Here is an 18,688-nt window from a genome sequence, read left to right as displayed (position 1 = left end):
TGGTCACAACTCTCTGTAACTTCAGTTCCTGGGGATCTGGCACCCTCACATAGACGTACATGCAGTCAAAACAACAATTCAAGTAAAATAAATTTTTTTAAAAAAGAAACAAAAAAGACACATCTACAAAAGAGCGCAACAAAGACACACTGACAATGAACCCATAATACATTCACAGTCATTACTCATGGCTCAGTTAATGAAAATATATATCTATAATTAATATGCAATTTGGTAACAATTAACATTCACTTTTAAAGATACTAATTAAACCAGAGTCATTATATTTTCTCACCATAAACACTAAAATCACCTGTTAGATGAAATATTCTATTAATGCACCCTAAGGGCTCCAAATAAATACTTCCTCTATAAAACAACTTCTAATATATAGTTTATTTTCATGGGAAATGTGCAGATTAAAAGGTTTTTTTGCGCATGCTTATACAGAAAAACAATTTAAGTAATGCACATTTGATATAGGACATCATTACAGTAATGTTTCCAAATGGGGCTTCTCCATGTATCCAAACCCTTGTTTAGTTCCCATAAATAAGATGGAGTTTGCCATTAGATTAATTTGACCAATAGGAACTCAGCAAATATGAAGATAACCTAAACTTGAAAAGAATTTCTTGACTGGCATTTACCTACTGGACACAGCTATGTTGTGAAGAACCTTGGTACCACCTTGATGGAAATAGAGCCTTGAAAAGACTCAGGAGCAACCACTGGACGTCAGACTGAAGCCCCAGAAGTTATCAGCCTCAATGATCAGTGCAATCTGATTTCTTCATTTTATAACAGGGACAGACTCCTATTATTTTCCTTCCTACCTTATGAATTTTGGTTTAAAAAATGCTAGCATTAAGCAAAACACTTCTGTTTTATACCTTCAAGGTCACAAAATGTACAGACTGTATTGATAGCAAGTGTAGGATGCTCAGGAAAAGGTGTTTGGGAACTGTTTGAAATGTGAGCACCTTGATGCTTGGGAAAACATTTGCAGATCACACTCGGATTCTGGGTTTCAACACAAACCGCAAAACCACACAAAGCTGAAGACATTACATGGTAACTAAAAGTCTGTATTAGAAAGTAAACAGGCGTTCTGTTCAGAAACTTTCTCCCTGTACCGATGTCCTCAAGGGTCTTCCCCAGTTTCTTTTCTATTAGCTTCAGAGTGTCTGGCTTTATGTGGAGGTCCTTGATCCATTTGGATTTGAGCTTAGTACAAGGAGACAAGGATGGATCAATTCGCATTCTTCTGCATGCTGACCTCCAGTTGAACCAGCACCATTTGTTGAAAAGGCTATCTTTTTTCCATTGGATGTTTTCAGCCTCTTTGTCGAGGATCAAGTGGCCATAGGTGTGTGGGTTCATTTCTGGATCTTCAATCCTGTTCCATTGATCCTTCTGCCTGTCACTGTACCAATACCATAGCGTATGCTCTAAGAGCAAGAATTGACAAATGGGACCTCATAAGGTTACAGAGTTTCTGTAAGGCAAAGGACACCATCAAGAGGACAGATCGGCAACCAACAAATTGGGAAAAGATCTTCACCAATCCTACATCAGATAGAGGGCTAATATCCAATATATATAAAGAACTCAAGAAGTTAGACTCCAGAAAACCGAACAACCCTATTAAAAAATGGGGTACAGAGTTAAACAAAGAATTCTCACCTGAAGAACTTCGGATGGCGGAGAAGCATCTTAAAAAATGCTCCACTTCATTAGTCATTAGGGAAATGCAAATCAAAACAACCCTAAGATTTCATCTTACACCAGTCAGAATGGCTAAGATTAAAAATTCAGGAGACAGCAGGTGTTGGAGAGGGTGCGGAGAAAGAGGAACACTCCTCCACTGCTGGTGGGGTTGCAAATTGGTACAACCACTCTGGAAAGCAGTCTGGCGGTTCCTCCGAAAACTGGGCACCTCACTTCCAGAAGATCCTGCTATACCACTCCTGGGCATATACCCAGAGGATTCCCCACCATGTAATAAGGATACATGCTCTACTATGTTCATAGCAGCCCTATTTATAATTGCCAGATGCTGGAAAGAACCCAGGTATCCCTCAACAGAAGAGTGGATACAAAAAATGTGGTATATCTACACAATGGAGTACTATTCAGCCATTAGAAACAATGAATTCATGAAATTCTTAGGCAAATGGATGGAGCTAGAGAACATCATACTAAGTGAGGTAACCCAGACTCAAAAGGTGAATCATGGTATGCACTCACTAATAAGTGGTTATTAACCTAGAAAACTGGAATACCCCAAACATAATCCACACATCAAATGAGATACAAGAAGAAAGGAGGAGTGGTCCCTGGTTCTGGAAAGACTCAGTGAAACAGTATTTGGCAAAACCAGAACGGGGAACTGGGAAGGGGTGGGAGGGAGGACAGGGGAAGAGAAGGGGGCTTACGGGACTTTCGGGGAGGGGGGGGCTAGAAAAGGGGAAATCATTTGAAATGTAAATAAATTATATCAAATAAAAAAAAAAGACAAAAAAACAAAAAAACAAACAAAAAAAAAAGAACCAATTCAAGTAGCTTTAATAAAACTAATGTATGTGTTCACATAAAAAAAAAAAAAAAAAAAAAAAAGAAAGTAAACAGGCTCCTTCCCTGTGGCACAGAGCTTAGGCTTCAGTCCTGAGCCCTCTGGTGGTAGGCCTCGGACCTCTACACTTCCAGATCCAGATCAGCCTGAGCAGCAACACCACATTTCCAAGTCCTGAAAGAGGCAAGTGGGACTTATAGGCCGCCAGCAGGGAGAAGTCTGTGTGCTCCAGTGAATCCAGTGGGCCCCAGCAGGAGCCTTCAGGTGTCTGCTTCGGGGTCTGAACAGCCTGGACAACAACACCCTGTCTCCAGGCAGTGCAGGAGGTAAGCTGTGCACCAGAGGCCACCTGGGAAGGGGCAGCTTGCACTGGTGAGTCCAGCATTGACAACACCAACTAACACCAGTGAGAACTAGATGGCAAAAGGCAGACACAGGAACATCACTAACAGAAATCAAGGCAATATGGCAGCATCTGAACCCAATTCTCCTCTACCAACATGTCCTGGATACCCCATCACACCAGTAAAACAAGATTTGGATTTAAAATCACTGGTCATGATGCTGGTACAGGAACACATGAAGGACATACTTAAAGAAATTCAGGAGAAAATGGATCAAAAGTTAGAAGCCCTTGCAAGGGAAACACAAAAATCATTGAAAGAAATCTAGGAGAATACAAAAGCCAATAATGAGGAAACACAAAAATCACTTAAAGAAATACAGGAGAACTTTGGTCAACAGGCTGAGGTCATGAAAGAGGAAACACAAAAATCTCTTAAAGAATTACAGGAAAGCACAAACAAACAAGTGAAGGAGCTAAGCAAAACCATCCAGGATCTAAAATCAAAAGTAGAAACAACTAAGAAAACTCAAAGGGAGACAACTTTGGAGATAGAAAGCCTTGGGAAGAAATCAGTGGACATAGATGCAAATATCAACAACAGAATACAAGAGATAGAAGAAAGAATTTCAGACGCTGAAGATACCATAGAAACCATGGACTCAACACTTAAAGAAAATGCAAAAAGCAAAAAGCTTGTAACCCAAAATATCCAGGAAATCCAGGACACAATGAGAAGACCAAACCTAAGGATTATAGGCATAGATGAGAGTGAAGATTTACAGCTTAAAGGGCCAGCAAATATCTTCAATAAAATTATGGAAGAAAACTTCCCTAACCTAAAGAGAGAGATGCCCATGAATATACAAGAAGCCTACAGAACTCCAAACAGACTGGACCAGAACAGAAATACTTCCCGTCACATAATAATCAAAACACCAAATGTACTAAACAAACAAAGAATATTAAAGGCAGTAAGAGAAAAAGGCCAAGTAACCTATAAAGGAAGACCTATCAGAATCACAGCAGACTTTTCACCTGAGACTATGAAGGCTAGAAGGTCCTGGGCTGATCTCATGCAGACTCTAAGAGAACACAAATGCCAGCCAAAACTAATATATCCAGCAAAACTCTCACTCACCATAGATGGAGAAACTAAGATATTCCATGACAAAACCAAGTTTACCCAATATCTATCCACAAACCCAGCCCTACAAAGGATAATAGGAGGAAAACACCAATACAGGGAGGGAAACTTCACTCTGGAAAAAGCAAGATAGTAACCTTTCATCAAACCCAAAAGAAGTTAACCAATCAAATTTAAAAAATAACGTCAAAAATGACAGGAAGTAACAATCACTATTCCTTAATATCTCTTAACATCAATGGACTCAATGCCCCAATAAAAAGACATAGACTAACTGACTGGATACGTAAACAGGACCCTACATTTTGCTGCTTACAGGAAACACACCTAAGGGTCAAAGACAAACACTACCTTAGAGTAAAAGGCTGGAAGACAATTTTACAAGCAAATGGTCTCAAGAAACAAGCTGGAGTAGCCATTTTAATATCAGATAAAATTGACTTTCAACCCAAAGTCATCAAAAGAGGCCCTGAGGGACACTTCTTGCTGGTCAAAGGAAAAATACAACAAGAAGAACTCTCAATCCTGAACATCTATGCTCCAAATGCAAGGGCACCCTCATTCATAAAAGAAACTTTATTAAAGCTCAAAGCACACATTGCACCTAACACAATAATTGTGGGTGACTTCAACACTGCACTTTCCTCAATGGACCGATCAGGAAAACAGAAACTAAACAGGGACATAATGAAATTAATTGAAGCTTTGGACCACTTAGATTTAACATATATATATAGAACATTCTATCCTAAAGCAAAAGAATATACCTTTTTCTCAGCACCTCATGGTACCTTCTCCAAAATCGACCATATAATTGGTCACAAGACAGACCTCAACAAATATAAGAAGATCGAACTAATCCCATGCCTCCTATCAGATCACTATGGAGTAAAAGTGGTCTTCAATAGCAACAAAAACAACAGAAAACCCACATACACATGGAAATTGAACAATATGCTATTCAATGATAACTTGGTCAAGGAAGAAATAAAGAAAGAAATTAAAGACTTTTTAGAACACAATGAAAATGAAGACACAACATACCCAAATCTATGGGACACAATGAAAGCAGTGCTAAGAGGAAAACTCATAGCCCTGAGTGCCTCCAAAAAGAAAATGGAGAGAGCATACATTACCAGCTTAATGACACACCTGAAAGCCCTGGAACAAAAAGAAGGTATTTCACCCAGGAGGAGTAGAAGGCAGGAAATCATCAAACTCAGGGCTGAAATCAATCAAGTAGAAACAAAGAGAACCATACAAAGAATCAACAAAACCAGGAGCTGGTTCTTTGAGAAAATCAACAAGATAGACAAACCTTTAGCCAGACTGACCAAAGGGCACAGAGAAAGTATCCAAATTAACAAACTTAGAAATGAAAAGGGAGATATAACAACAGAAACTGAGGAAATCCAAAAAATCATCAGATCCTACTACAAGAGCCTGTACTCAACACAACTGGAGAACCTGGAGGAAATGGACAATTTCCTTGACAGATACCAAATACCAAAATTAAATCAGGACCACATAGATCATCTAAACAGTCCCATAATGCCTAAAGAAATTGAAGGAGTCATAGAAAGTCTTCCAACCAAAAAAAAAAACAACACAGGACCAGATGGTTTCAGTGCAGAATTCTATCAGACCGTCAAAGATGAGTTAACACCAATACTCTTCAAATTATTCCACAAAATAGAAACAGAAGGAACACTACCCAATTCCTTCTATGAAGCCACAATTACGCTGATACCAAAGCCACACAAAGATCCAACAAAGAAAGAGAACTTCAGACCAATTTCCCTTATGAACATCGATGCAAAAATACTCAATAAAATTCTTGCCAACCGAATCCAAGAACACATCAAAACGATCATCCACCATGATCAAGTAGGCTTTATCCCGGGAATGCAGGGTTGGTTCAATATACGGAAATCCACCAATGCAATCCACTACATAAACAAACTCAAAGAAAAAAACCACATGGTCATTTCATTGGATGCTGAAAAAGCATTTGACAAAATTCAGCATCCTTTCATGCTTAAAGTCTTGGAAAGAACAGGAATTCAAGGCCCATACCTAAACATAGTAAAAGCAATATACAGCAAACCGGTAGCCAGCATCAAACTAAATGGAGAGAAACTTGAAGCAATCCCACTAAAATCAGGGACTAGACAGGGCTGCCCCCCTTTCTCCTTATCTTTTCAATATTGTACTTGAGGTACTAGCTCAGGCAATTCGACAACATAAGGAGGTCAAAGGGATACAAATTGGAAAGGAAGAAGTCAAACTATCATTATTTGCAGATGACATGATAGTCTACCTAAGTGACCCAAAAAACTCCACTAGAGAACTCCTACAGCTGATAACAACTTCAGCAAAGTGGCAGGTTATAAAATCAACTCAAGCAAATCAGTAGCCTTCCTATACTCAAAGGATAAGCAGGCTGAGAAAGAAATTAGGGAAATGACCCCCTTCACAATAGCCACTAATAGTATAAAGTATCTTGGGGTGACTCTTACCAAACATGTGAAAGATCTGTATGACAAGAACTTCAAGACTCTGAAGAAGGAAATGGAAGAAGACCTCAAAAAAATGTGAAAACCTCCCATGCTCATGGATGGGTAGAATCAATATAGTTAAAATGGCCATTTTGCTAAAAGCACTATACAGATTCAATGCAATACCCATCAAAATCCCAACTCAATTCTTCACAGAGTTAGAAAGAGCAATTATCAAATTCATCTGGAATATCAAAAAACCCAGGATAGCTAAAACTATTCTCAGCAACAAAAGAAATTCTGGGGGAATCAGTATCCCTGACCTCAAGCAATACTACAGAGCAATAGTGTTAAAAACTGCATGGTATTGGTACAGTGACAGGCAGGAAGATCAATGGAACAGGATTGAAGATCCAGAAATGAACCCATACACCTATAGCCACTTGATCCTCGACAAAGAGGCTGAAAACATCCAATGGAAAAAAGATAGCCTTTTCAACAAATGGTGCTGGTTCAACTGGAGGTCAGCATGCAGAAGAATGTGAATTGATCCATCCTTGTCTCCTTGTACTAAGCTCAAATCCAAATGGATCAAGGACCTCCACATAAAGCCTGACACTCTGAAGTTAATAGAAAAGAAACTGGGGAAGACCCTTGAGGACATCGGTACAGGGAGAAAGTTTCTGAACAGAACACCAATAGCGTATGCTCTAAGAGCAAGAATTGACAAATGGGACCTCATAAAATTACAAAGTTTCTGTAAGGCAAAGGACACCATCAAGAGGACAAATCGGCAACCAACAAATTGGGAGAAGATCTTCACCAATCCTACATCAGATAGAGGGCTAATATCCAATACATATAAAGAACTCAAGAAGTTAGACTCCAGAAAACCAAACAACCCTATTAAAAAATGGGGTACAGAGTTAAACAAAGAATTCTCACCTGAAGAACATCGGATGGCGGAGAAGCATCTTAAAAAATGCTCAACTTCATTGGTCATTAGGGAAATGCAAATCAAAACAACCCTGAGATTTCACCTTACACCAGTCAGAATGGCTAAGATTAAAAATTCCGAAGATAGCAGGTGTTGGAGAGGGTGCGGAGAAAGAGGAACACTCCTCCACTGCTGGTGGGGTTGCAAATTGGTACAACCACTCTGGAAATCAGTCTGGCGGTTCCTCCGAAAACTGGGCACCTCACTTCCAGAAGATCCTGCTATACCACTCCTGGGCATATACCCAGAGGATTCCCCACCATGTAATAAGGATACATGCTCTACTATGTTCATAGCAGCCCTATTTATAATTGCCAGGTGCTGGAAGGAACCCACGTATCCCTCAACAGAAGAGTGGATGCAAAAAATATGGTATATCTACACAATGGAGTACTATTCAGCCATTAGAATCAATGAATTCATGAAATTCTTAGGCAAATGGATGGACCTAGAGAACATCATACTAAGTGAGGTAACCCAGACTCAAAAGATGAATCATGGTATGCACTCACTAATAAGTGGATATTAACCTAGAAACCTGGATTTCCCAAAACATAATCTACACATCAAATGAGGTACAAGAAGAAAGGAAGAATGGCCCCTTGTTCTGGAAAGGCTCAATGAAGCAGTATTCAGCAAAACCAGAACGGGGAAGTGGGAAGGGGTGGGTGGGAGGACAGAGGGAGAGAAGGGGGCTTACGGGACTTTTTGGGAGTGGGGGGCTAGGAAAGGGGAAATCATTTGAAAATGTAAACAAAAAAATACAAATTGATCATTTTCTCAGCAAAAAAAAAAAAAAAGAAAGAAAGTAAACAAACACTGATTTTCCTTAACTGTGCAAATAATTAAAAGTAGTATGTCCCTGGCACCCACATATCATGCTAGCCTCAGCAAGTCTCTTAATTCCGTCGGAGCAATTTTTTCATCTTTCTAATGAAGCTGAGGTACAGGTGTAAACCACCAAATCCACTGCCATGACAGAGAAGCCACCACCTGTTTCCACATGAAAATTCTGTTAATAATGTTGTTCTAAAAAAGCTCACATGAGGCTACAGAGATACTCAGCAGATAGCAGCAACAGCTGTTCTTCCAGAGGACCAAGGTTCAATTGCCAGAACCGCACAGACATCTGCAGCAGACAAGTTAATCCAGTTCTGCCCTTAACTCTTGACAGACAGGCTGTCTCTACCCAGGCTACCTGGATAGCAAGGGAAGATTGTGAAGAACTGCTTTTGTGTTGCAGACCCCACCTAGGGAGTCTTTGACCAAAACAACATTTTTAGCTCATCTGTGTGTGATTCAGGAGGCAGTAGGTACTTTTTACTCAGAGAGACAATAGATACTTTTGACAAGGAAAGACACTCTGAGTAATGAGTTAGTTAGTTCATCAGGCTGGGCCTAAAGGCTGCAGCCAGTTAGTTCACCAGGCTGAGGGCTAGAGGCTGGAGCTGATCCAGCTGATCGCCCAGGGCCTAGGGTGGCCCCAGGCTGAGGCTAGGGACTACATGGAACTGATGGGGGGAATCTGGGTGGGGGGCTATGGCAGCCCCAAGCTTGGCACAGAGAAGAATGCAACGGACAGACCAGGCAGAATTTTCCCAGGCTCTCTGTTTGTGATTTATGGGTCACCCTAGTGAAAATTCCCAGTTTTGTAGTCTGGTCTCAAATTGTTGGTCTTTCCCCACCCCAACTCCTCCCCCAAAAGGGATGCTAAGCAGTTAACAAGATTCTTCATTACTAAGAGCTAGAATGTGAGCTCACATTGGAGGCTTCCCAGTCCTGACAATCCACAGACACAGCCCTCACCCCCCAAGTCACCATCTTGGACTCTCTCCTCCTTGGCAGAGCTTCTTTCTGTAACAGCTTTTTTGGACAGTTGGAATCACAGATGCAAACATTCCTAGCACAGTCTTCGGATAAAGGGACCATTAAAGCCCTGTCCAGGCCAACTGTTCCCACTGGGAATGATGAATATCATAGTCACCTTCCTTCCCCATAGCCTCTGAGGTCTGCCTGCCTCCTCCAAGACCCACTTATGTTTCTGTTTCCACTGAGGTAGAGGGCACGGGTCCAGCTTCTGAAAATTCCACAACCACTCTCCTCTTCTCATTTTTCCCACCTGCCTTCAGAATCCTTGCAGGAAACTCACAGCTCAGGTGAGGGCATCAGCACAGACAGAGGAGGCCACTTTCTAAGCAGTAGTTGCCAAGAGAGCTCAGGACAGACAAGCCCATCAGCCAAATGTCAGAGCTGTTTACCTGAACCTGTGTGGGCATGCCTTGTATGTTAAGGACTACATTAACCAGGAGCCTCTGGGAAACTACTGTAAGTAAAAAAGGACATTTTCACCAAGGTCCACTATCAGGAAATATCAGGAATAGTGGACTTCATTGTTCAGAACAGGTGCCTATCTAATAACTGCAATGTGAAATTCCTTCACCTTTCTCTCATGTGAACCCCCAAGTGTCCCAAGTAGTATTGAACCTGAGAAGGAGCTCCTGTGTGTTCATCCTATAATCAGACCAAATATCACTGTGGGCGACATGGAGCCATAGAAAATCTCTGTGATATCTGTTGTAGAGTAGTCACCAGTCTGGTTACAGCACACAGTAATTTTCAAGTTCATTTTGAAACAGAACTGAAAGGTCAATGCACCAATGAAAGGGGCTTAAAAAGAGAGAATAGGGGTTAAAGGAGTGTGGCTCTGTGGTGTAGGGGAAGGGGTACCCAGGTGGGCCCCTGTCCAAGCACCTCTTCCCCCTGAGGGACCACACGCACACAGGCATGGTATAGAATGGAGTTTATTCAGGGCAGAGGTTGGGAGTTAGAGGCCAGCCATGACCATGTGCAGAGAGGTGGGAGGGGAGGAGAGCCCAAGGGGCAGAGAGGTGAGAGTGGGATGAAAGAGAGCAAAGAGAGAGAGAGGAGGAGGGGCAAGTAGCCCCTTTTATAGTGGGCCAGGTCTATGGGGCGGGGCATACTGGCTGTTGCCAGGTAAATGTAGGGTGGAGCTTAGACAGAATACTACCAAGAACCAACCATTTTGGATCTCCATTGTAATAGGAGGAAGCCACAAGAAACTATGTGGATTGACAAAAGACAAAAGTTATGTTGCATGTTGCCAATAATGTTTAGAAATAACTGGAATTTGAAATGAAAACAAATTACTTACTAAAATTGAAATGATTTTTTTAAATCATCAATTGAATAAAAAAATTCAAACTGAATGTGGTGGCACATGCCTTTAATCCCAGCACTCCAGAGGCAGAAACAGGCATTTGAAGCCAGTCTAGTCAACAGAGTGAATGCCAGGACAGCCAGAACTAAACAGAAAAACCCCTGTCTCAAAAGGGGGGGACAGTAGGGAGGAGGTGGGAGACATACTCAGGAGTCAAACAAAAACTAAATATATTTAAACAGTCCCTGCCCAGAGTTGATGATACATTACACATTATTAAGATGAAATTTTCACCATAAACTAAATATTCACTATAATCTCAATGAAAATGTTTCTGTTTATAGAGTGAAAGACCTAAGGGCCTCATACTTATAGGGGATCCACTTGTCTTCAACCTCTCAAGTGCTGATATTAAAGGTGTGCACCACCAGGCCTGGCTCTTAATAATTTACTCCTAACAAATAAAGTAATGAAGTGTCATTTTGAGGACTGTCTTATAAAGAAACTGTACCTGTAGCCTCTATTTGTGCATTCTTTCTTCCTCTTCTGTTATCATTTGGCCTGAAGGGAACCAAATGCCTTTTGCAGGTTGGGCTGTAGAAGGAGCCATGGGAATAATCTTGGAAACCAGGATACAGCTCAAGTGGAACTTGAGATGACTGTAGGCCTGAATATGATGTTAATAAAATGGTAATTAAGTTTTATTTTTATCTGTTTGCTTGAGACAGGGTCTCTCTACATAGCCCTGGCTATCCTAAAACTCACTGAATGTATCAAAATGGTTTTACCGCCACAGAGATCTACCAACCTCTGCCTCCTGAGTGTTGGATTAAAGGTGTGTACCACCATGCATGCTCTGGCAGTAACTGAACTGTAAGTTAAAGAAGCTCTTGAATAAATTGCATACAAAAATAATAATTTGCACTTTGTATAATCTTTAAAAAAATCCTTTTATTGCCAGGCACAACTAGCATACCTCTGATTTCAAGGCCAGCCTGATATACACAGTGAGTTCTAGTACTACTGAGAGCTACACAGAGAAATCTTATTTCCAAAAAATTAATAAATGAATATCCACTTATGATACTAATAAATTTTCATGAAATGAACTACCCTGTTTTTGGATAATAATTGTCTATTGAACTCCAAGTTCATTCTGTGGGTCCAAACTCAATTTCTATGATCATTCCTCTGGAATTAATACCCAGAGTAGCATTCACTTTAGAAAATGAGGCAGGGGTGCCCTCTTGGGACAAACCTGTTGTATACATTTGTCAGTACATAGTATTCAGTAGCATGTGAAACCATCTGATGTCAAATCACTTTACAAACATGAACTTTTTTCAGTAGTTTTCCCTCATTTGTATCATTCCCTTCTCTGATATATTGAAAATCCTGCTGTCCAGGTTGAATCTTGGAATGCTGACCCACCTGCTAAGGACATCCAATGGATTTCCCTACTACACAACAGCAATTGTATTGCTCTCCTGCACACAATCCATGAGGCTCCAAAGAGAGATGTGTATTCATATATCCATTCAACTCCTCATGCTTCACTCCTGAACAGTTTCTATTACTTACAACAGAACTTGAAATATTCATGGAGTATAAATAAAAAGTGTTTTCTAATCCCTCTGCTTCCTCATTTGCTTTATTGTGGCCATTGGAGGTAACTTGCCACAAATGTCTCTCTTGATTCTTCTATTTAGTCTCAATTATGGCATCAACACCGCAGAAGACTAAAAATACAAACAAACAAACAAACAAAAGAACTTTCTATGAGTTATTTTTAAGAGTTTCTAATGGGACTCTCATGTTTATGAAAAAATTTCTAGCCTACTAACACATACTGTTATTAAAATCATAGTAAGTATTAGCTTATAAACTTTAGTTCACTCCTTTAATTTAAAATACTGAAGTACAGTGTTAAGTTTCCTAGTATTAATGTATTAGTAATGCATTGCTTCATTTTATTTTTGTGAAGAAGTATTTTGTTAAAATATCTACCAATTGCTAGTTATAGTTTTCCACTCAGAGAATGGTTACATTTCTTACAAGGTTCGAGTTACATGTATACTTTAATATATGATAGTGATGACCTTTCTTTCTATCATTCTCTTTATTCTCCTCTAAAAGGCAATACTTTCTAGGACATCCTCTTTGTAGATTATGAGCAAACTCTGATAAGCTTCTTCCTAACTTGAAGCTTCCATTATGGCCACAAATTTGCATCTTGTATGCTTAGAGTTATTACAAATGACAACAGACTGTGAGTATTTCAAACCTGAAATTTCTTCCTTTCTACTTCCACCCAAAACATTCCAGTTTGAGGGCTCAATTGAACAACATATCCTGTTCTTTTTGGAACCAAAACAAATACAAGTAAACTCCTGTTTACCACTCTGGAAAAACATGTATGCTGTACATCTTTAAAATATGTGGCTACTTGTGATAATGATAAGCCCTAGCATTTGCCTCCAAAGTGGTGATGCATACACCAGCATCTAGTAATTCGTCAATTCACAAGGATGTTGGCAGAGTTCAGAGACTTGACTTCTCTTAGTTTCATAAAAAGTGGCTTCTATAATTCCTCTTTGTCTTTGTTGCTTTAGAATGAGAGAAGAAAAATTAAACAAGTGCTACATTTAAATTACAGCCATCATCCAAAAAGAAGAAGAAGAAGAAGAAGAAGAAGAAGAGAAGAAGAAGAAGAAGAAGAAGAAGAAGAAGAAGAAGAAGAAGCAGCAGCTTGAGTTCTTCTACTTGAAAACCTGTCTTTTGGGGCTGGAGAGATGGCTCACTAGTTAAGAGCACTGACTGCTTTTCTGAAAGTCCTGAGTGCAAATCCCAGAAACTACATGGTGGCACATAACCACCTGTAATGAGATCTGATGCCCTCTTGTAGGTTGTCTGAAGACAGCTATAGTGTACTTACATATAATAAAAAAATTGTTGAGGCTTGTCTTGTGACCAATTTTATGATCGATTTTGGAGAAGGTCCCATGAGGTGCTGAGAAAAAGGTATGTTCTTTTGTTTTAGGATGAAATGTTTTATATATATATATATATATATATATATATATATATATATATATATATATATATATATATCTGTTAAATCTAGTTGGTCCAAAGCTTCAATTAGTTTCATTGTGTCCCTGTTTAGTTTCTGTTTTCCTGATCGATCCATTGAGGAGAGTGGAGTGTTGAAGTCACCCACAATTATTGTGTTACGTGCAATGTGTGCTTTGAGATTTAGTAAAGTTTCTTTTATGAAAGAGGGTGCCCTTGCATTTGGAGCATAGATGTTCAGGATTGAGAGTTCTTCTTGATCCAGAATTGTAGGGGAATACCAGGACAGAGAAAAGGAGGGAGGTGATTGGAGAATGGGTGAAGATAAGAGGGCTTATGGGACATATGGGGAGTGGGGAACCAGGAAAGGGGAAAGCATTTGGAATGTAAACAAAGAATTTAGGGGGAAAAAAGGCCAATGGAAGTCACATATAAAAAATTAAAAGAAAAAAAAAAGCTGGGCAGTGGTGGCCCATGCCTTTAATCCCAGCACTTGGGAGGCAGAGGCAGGTGAATTTCTGAGTTGGAGGCCAGCCTTGCCTACAGAGTGAGTTCTATGACAGCCAGGGCTACACAAAGAAACCCTGCCTCGAAAAACCAAAAAACAAAAAACAAAAAGGAAAGGAAAGGAAAGGAAAGGAAAGGAAAGGAAAGGAAAGGAAAGGAAAGGAAAGGAAAAACCAGTCTCATTTCTCCATGTAACAAAAAAGCTCTTGATTTCTTTCTCAAATAAAAACACCCCTTCCTATGGGTTTTCATTATGATGTCTTACACCATAGCTCATAGTCTAACTTCTAAATCTGTTTCTGTATTATCTCAACTTCGTAAGTGAAATACTCTAAACCTTTAAACACTATCTGTTACTCATTATACTCTGGTTCAACATTACATTTACTTGTTTGTGACTCCTCAGTATAAATAAACTTATTTGTTTTTGTTGAAATTAATTCCATGAAGTAAGGACATTACTTTTACATTTTTTATTTTTTTCAATATTTTTTATTTCATTTGATATATTTTTTATTTACATTTCAAATGATTTCCCCTTTTCTGGTCCCCCACTCCACAAAAGCCACATAAGCCCCCTTCCCTCCCCCTACTCTCCCACCCACCCCTTCCCACTTCCCTGTTCTGGTTTTGCCCTATACTGCTACACTGTGACTTTCCAGAGCCAGGGGCCACTCCTCTGTTCTTCTTGTACCTCATTTGATGTGTGGATTATGTTTTGGGTATTCCAGCTTTCCAGGCTAATATCCACTTATTAGTGAGTGCATACCAAGATTGATCTTTTGAGACTGGGTTACCTCACTGAGACAAGGTTTCACTGTGTAGCCCTGGCTGTCCTGGAACTCACTCTGTAGACCAGCTGGCCTTGAACTCAGAAATCTGCCTGACTCTGCCTCCCAAGCACTGTAATTAAAGCTGTGTACCATCACCACCTAGCTACTTTTACATTTTCATTTATATTAAATATATATAAGAACCAGTACTTGCAATCTGGGTCATGAGAATGTGCTAAAACAAAAACAAGCACATGAAATCTGTCTGAAAACAAAATCCCCATGAGCCTGGAGTGCAAGAGGCAATTGAAACTGTGAAAAAGAAGAAGTACCAGAAAAACATCAAATTACAGAAGTCAGAGGTTAGATAGGGGGTTGGGGGAGGGTCTCAACTATTTCATCAAATTGAAATACAGGAACATATGCAAGAGAACTGTCCATGCAGACTACATAACAAACACGTTTGAGCCCTCAGATATGGAACTGGGGGACAAACTGAAGATATGGCCAACTTTTGTTATACAAGGTCTCCCATCCACATGGACCAACAACCAACCTGGCAGAGTCTTGTTTGCAGGTTTTCTGCTGTCCATGGCTCCTCTCCCTCATCCAATTTGAAGATCAACTCAGGTTTAGGGATGCATTGCACTGTTAATAGGAAATAATATAGGACTTGGAAACATTTTGCTAATAAGGTTCTTTGAAGAAAGATAAATCCAGGATTTTATGATCTAGGCAACAAAAATACAAATGTGGACCTTTCACTAGAGAGCAGTGAATAATCATACAGTGGCTAGAACCTTAGCCCTCAACCTTACAAGTGCCCATATATTTACTGCAGGGAAGGTGCTTGCTCCTGAGACTTACCCAGTAACAGCAGGGTACTATATGTCTCCAGCATCACATTCCTGTATAGCATCTTCTGAGCATTATTGAGATTTTGCCACTCCTCCCAGGTGAACTTCACAGTGACATCCTCAAGTGACACCATCTCCTGTAACAGCACATTTCTCCTCAATCAATTTACTCTAAGCTTGTAAAAAAGAACCTGAAGACAAGCTTCTCTTAAGGGGTAGAAGGCTCTCATGTGTATTTTACATTATAATATACCTTGTTTATATAGTATAAAAAGTAAACAAAAAATCCTGATGCAATTAATTAATTAATGTGCAACCTGATAATATAAAAATTAAAGCCTTCACTGTTGGTGTAAGAGAACCCAGACTATTCAGGTAACCAGGCCTTAATCAGATAGGGCTGCATGTCAACATAAACATACCCTCGCCTCGCTCTACCTCTTAGGAGTTTGAGGCGGCATGACTAATGTCATGTTGTATGGGTTGTGCAATAATAATTCCCATTCTCTTGTGTACATTAATTATCTTTAATATAAATAACATCTGTGAATTAATCCAGTGGCTGTATTACTTATTTTATGCTATTTCTCAATAATCACACAGAAAAATCAGTATTTCTTTAAATCTACACCTCAATAGCTCAGGTCCCACTATTCTCTATTCTGTCCAGCCATTGGGTGATCATCATTTATTGTCGGGCAGAGAATAAATGGTAAGAATTGTTTACAGAAAGTTGACACAGGACATTCTTATTATAAGCACTTTTGTGCTGTGTCATGATTGAAACAAGATATGAGGGCAGAGAAATCTGCATTTGAATTGCACAAGGGTAAACTTTACACAGTGTACAGAAATATTATGTCTAGATTTCCCCATCATGTCTAATAAAAGGCTCTTTTATTATAATAAACAACACAGATCAGGAACAATTATGAACCAATTATGTAAGAGTTGCATTGAAAAAGTCTGGCCTATTTGCATTTGTAAACTCATAAAGTATGTTATTTCATCCCTTAAAAGGTGATAAAGACTTAAATAGTCCACGAAAATTATGAGCTGAGGCTGGAAAAGATTTGGCTCTGACAGAGAAGAAACTATAAAACACACATCTAGATCGTTATCCACAAGATCACCTGAATCCTGGCTGTCTTCCCTTCTACTCATTCTCCCACAGGAATTCTTACACAGGGAGAAGATTTTAATCTTAGAATAGATATTTTTAGTACACAAACAGAGTAAAAAATTAAAAAACTATATAGAAAAGATTTCTGAATTCATTCTAAAGGGAAAATTGTGACTTTGTCAACTCTCTGGAATGGATCCACCTGAATTGTGGGAACTTTTACCAATATTGAGACTGCCTTACTATGCTCACAAGATGAACTTTGGCAAAGAGCCTGCAATAATTTTTAGAAGAAATTAACAACAAATACCCAAAAAGCAAGTGGCTTCAATTCGTAAAAAAATAAAATAAAAACAAAAAACAAAACAAAACAAAAAAACTAATTGGATTTTTGCTTGTATAATAAAAATGATTCCAATTTCTGGAGCACTTACAGTTTACACTGATGCAAATAATTCAGGAAAGACAGGATATAAGTCAGAAGATATAAGTAAAGTGGTTAAAAATCCTTGTGAATCAGGATAAAATCAGAATCGTATAAAATACTTATGAAATAATAAAATTTTCAAGAATCTCTTAATATAGTAACTAACTATAAATATGCAAAAATGTTGTTTTCCATATAGAAACTGCGGAACTTATTAAGGATGATTTCAAAATGACTTCTCTGTTTATTCGACAAGTGGGCTGATTCTGCCATTATGTGTTTATTAGAAATAATGGCATGTGGAGAAAGAGGAACAGTCCTCCACTGCTGGTGGGATTGCACCCTGGTAAAACCACTCTGGAAATCAGTCTGGCGGTTCCTCAGAAAACTTGGCATGACACTTCCGGAGGACCCTGTCATACCACTCCTGGGCATATACCCAGAGGATTCCCTGGCATGCAATAAGGACACATGTTCCACTGTGTTCATAGCAGACTTATTTATAATAGCCAGAAGATGGAAAGAACCCAGATGTCCCTCAATGGAGGAATGGATACAGAAAATGTGGTATATTTACACAATGGAATACTACTCAGCTATTAAAAACAATGAACTCATGAAATTCTTAGGCACATGGTTGGAACTGGAAAATATCCTAACTGAAGTAACCCAATCACAAAAGAACACACATGGAATGCAGTCACTGATAAGAGAATATTAGCCCAAAAGCTCTGGATACACAAGATGCAATTCACATATCAAATCATTACCAAGAAGAATAAAGGAGAAGGCCCTGGTCCTGGAAAGGTTTCTGGAACTGGACAAGAATGGAAAAGCCCATGGTTACAAATGGCATCCAATGTCAGGCACAGAATCCAAGATTAGACAAAAGATTCACATATTAGAAAAAGGCGAACTGGGGCGGCGGCGGGGGCGGCAGCGGCAGCAGTGGCTGCTCCAGCTGAAGGGCCATCAGCAGTGGAACCAAGGCGTCACAGGGACCAGTTAGGCCCTGCACCTACGACCACTGACCTTCGCTGACCAGCCGGGCAGCAAGCAGCTGCAGTTGTGCGGCGCCTTTCCTGCACGGAGGCCACTTCAGAACTCGGCCTCCCACCAGTCAGGAGAGGTGCATCCATCTTGGTTCCGGACTCTGGGGATCGGACAGACTGAGGTACACAAACATAATCC

The 18,688-nt window shown here is 39.7% G+C and overlaps 1 protein-coding gene and 2 long non-coding RNA genes across 3 annotated transcripts in view; all 3 read right to left on the bottom strand.

The window, feature by feature from the left end:
- LOC127689387 (uncharacterized) overlaps positions 1-18,688 on the bottom strand; it is a 488,686-nt gene that overhangs the window by 118,539 nt on the left and 351,459 nt on the right. The window lies entirely within an intron of this gene.
- Positions 1-18,688, bottom strand: part of LOC127689394 (uncharacterized) — a 126,157-nt gene that overhangs the window by 38,064 nt on the left and 69,405 nt on the right. The gene's annotated exons all lie outside the window — the stretch shown is intronic.
- The window catches only part of LOC127689395 (uncharacterized), a 107,208-nt gene that overhangs the window by 19,435 nt on the left and 69,085 nt on the right, over positions 1-18,688 (bottom strand). Inside the window, exons 2-3 of the long non-coding RNA XR_007978904.1 lie at positions 12,320-12,477; positions 11,250-11,405 (exon numbers count right to left, since the gene is read on the bottom strand). This is a non-coding gene — a long non-coding RNA (uncharacterized LOC127689395). The remainder of the gene's footprint in view (positions 1-11,249; positions 11,406-12,319; positions 12,478-18,688) is intronic.

The sequence above is a fragment of the Apodemus sylvaticus genome, chromosome 7, assembly GCF_947179515.1.
Source record: "Apodemus sylvaticus chromosome 7, mApoSyl1.1, whole genome shotgun sequence".
Taxonomy (NCBI): domain Eukaryota; kingdom Metazoa; phylum Chordata; class Mammalia; order Rodentia; family Muridae; genus Apodemus; species Apodemus sylvaticus.
Note: the sequence above shows the minus strand (reverse complement) of the source record. Positions and strands in the feature narration are given on the sequence as shown.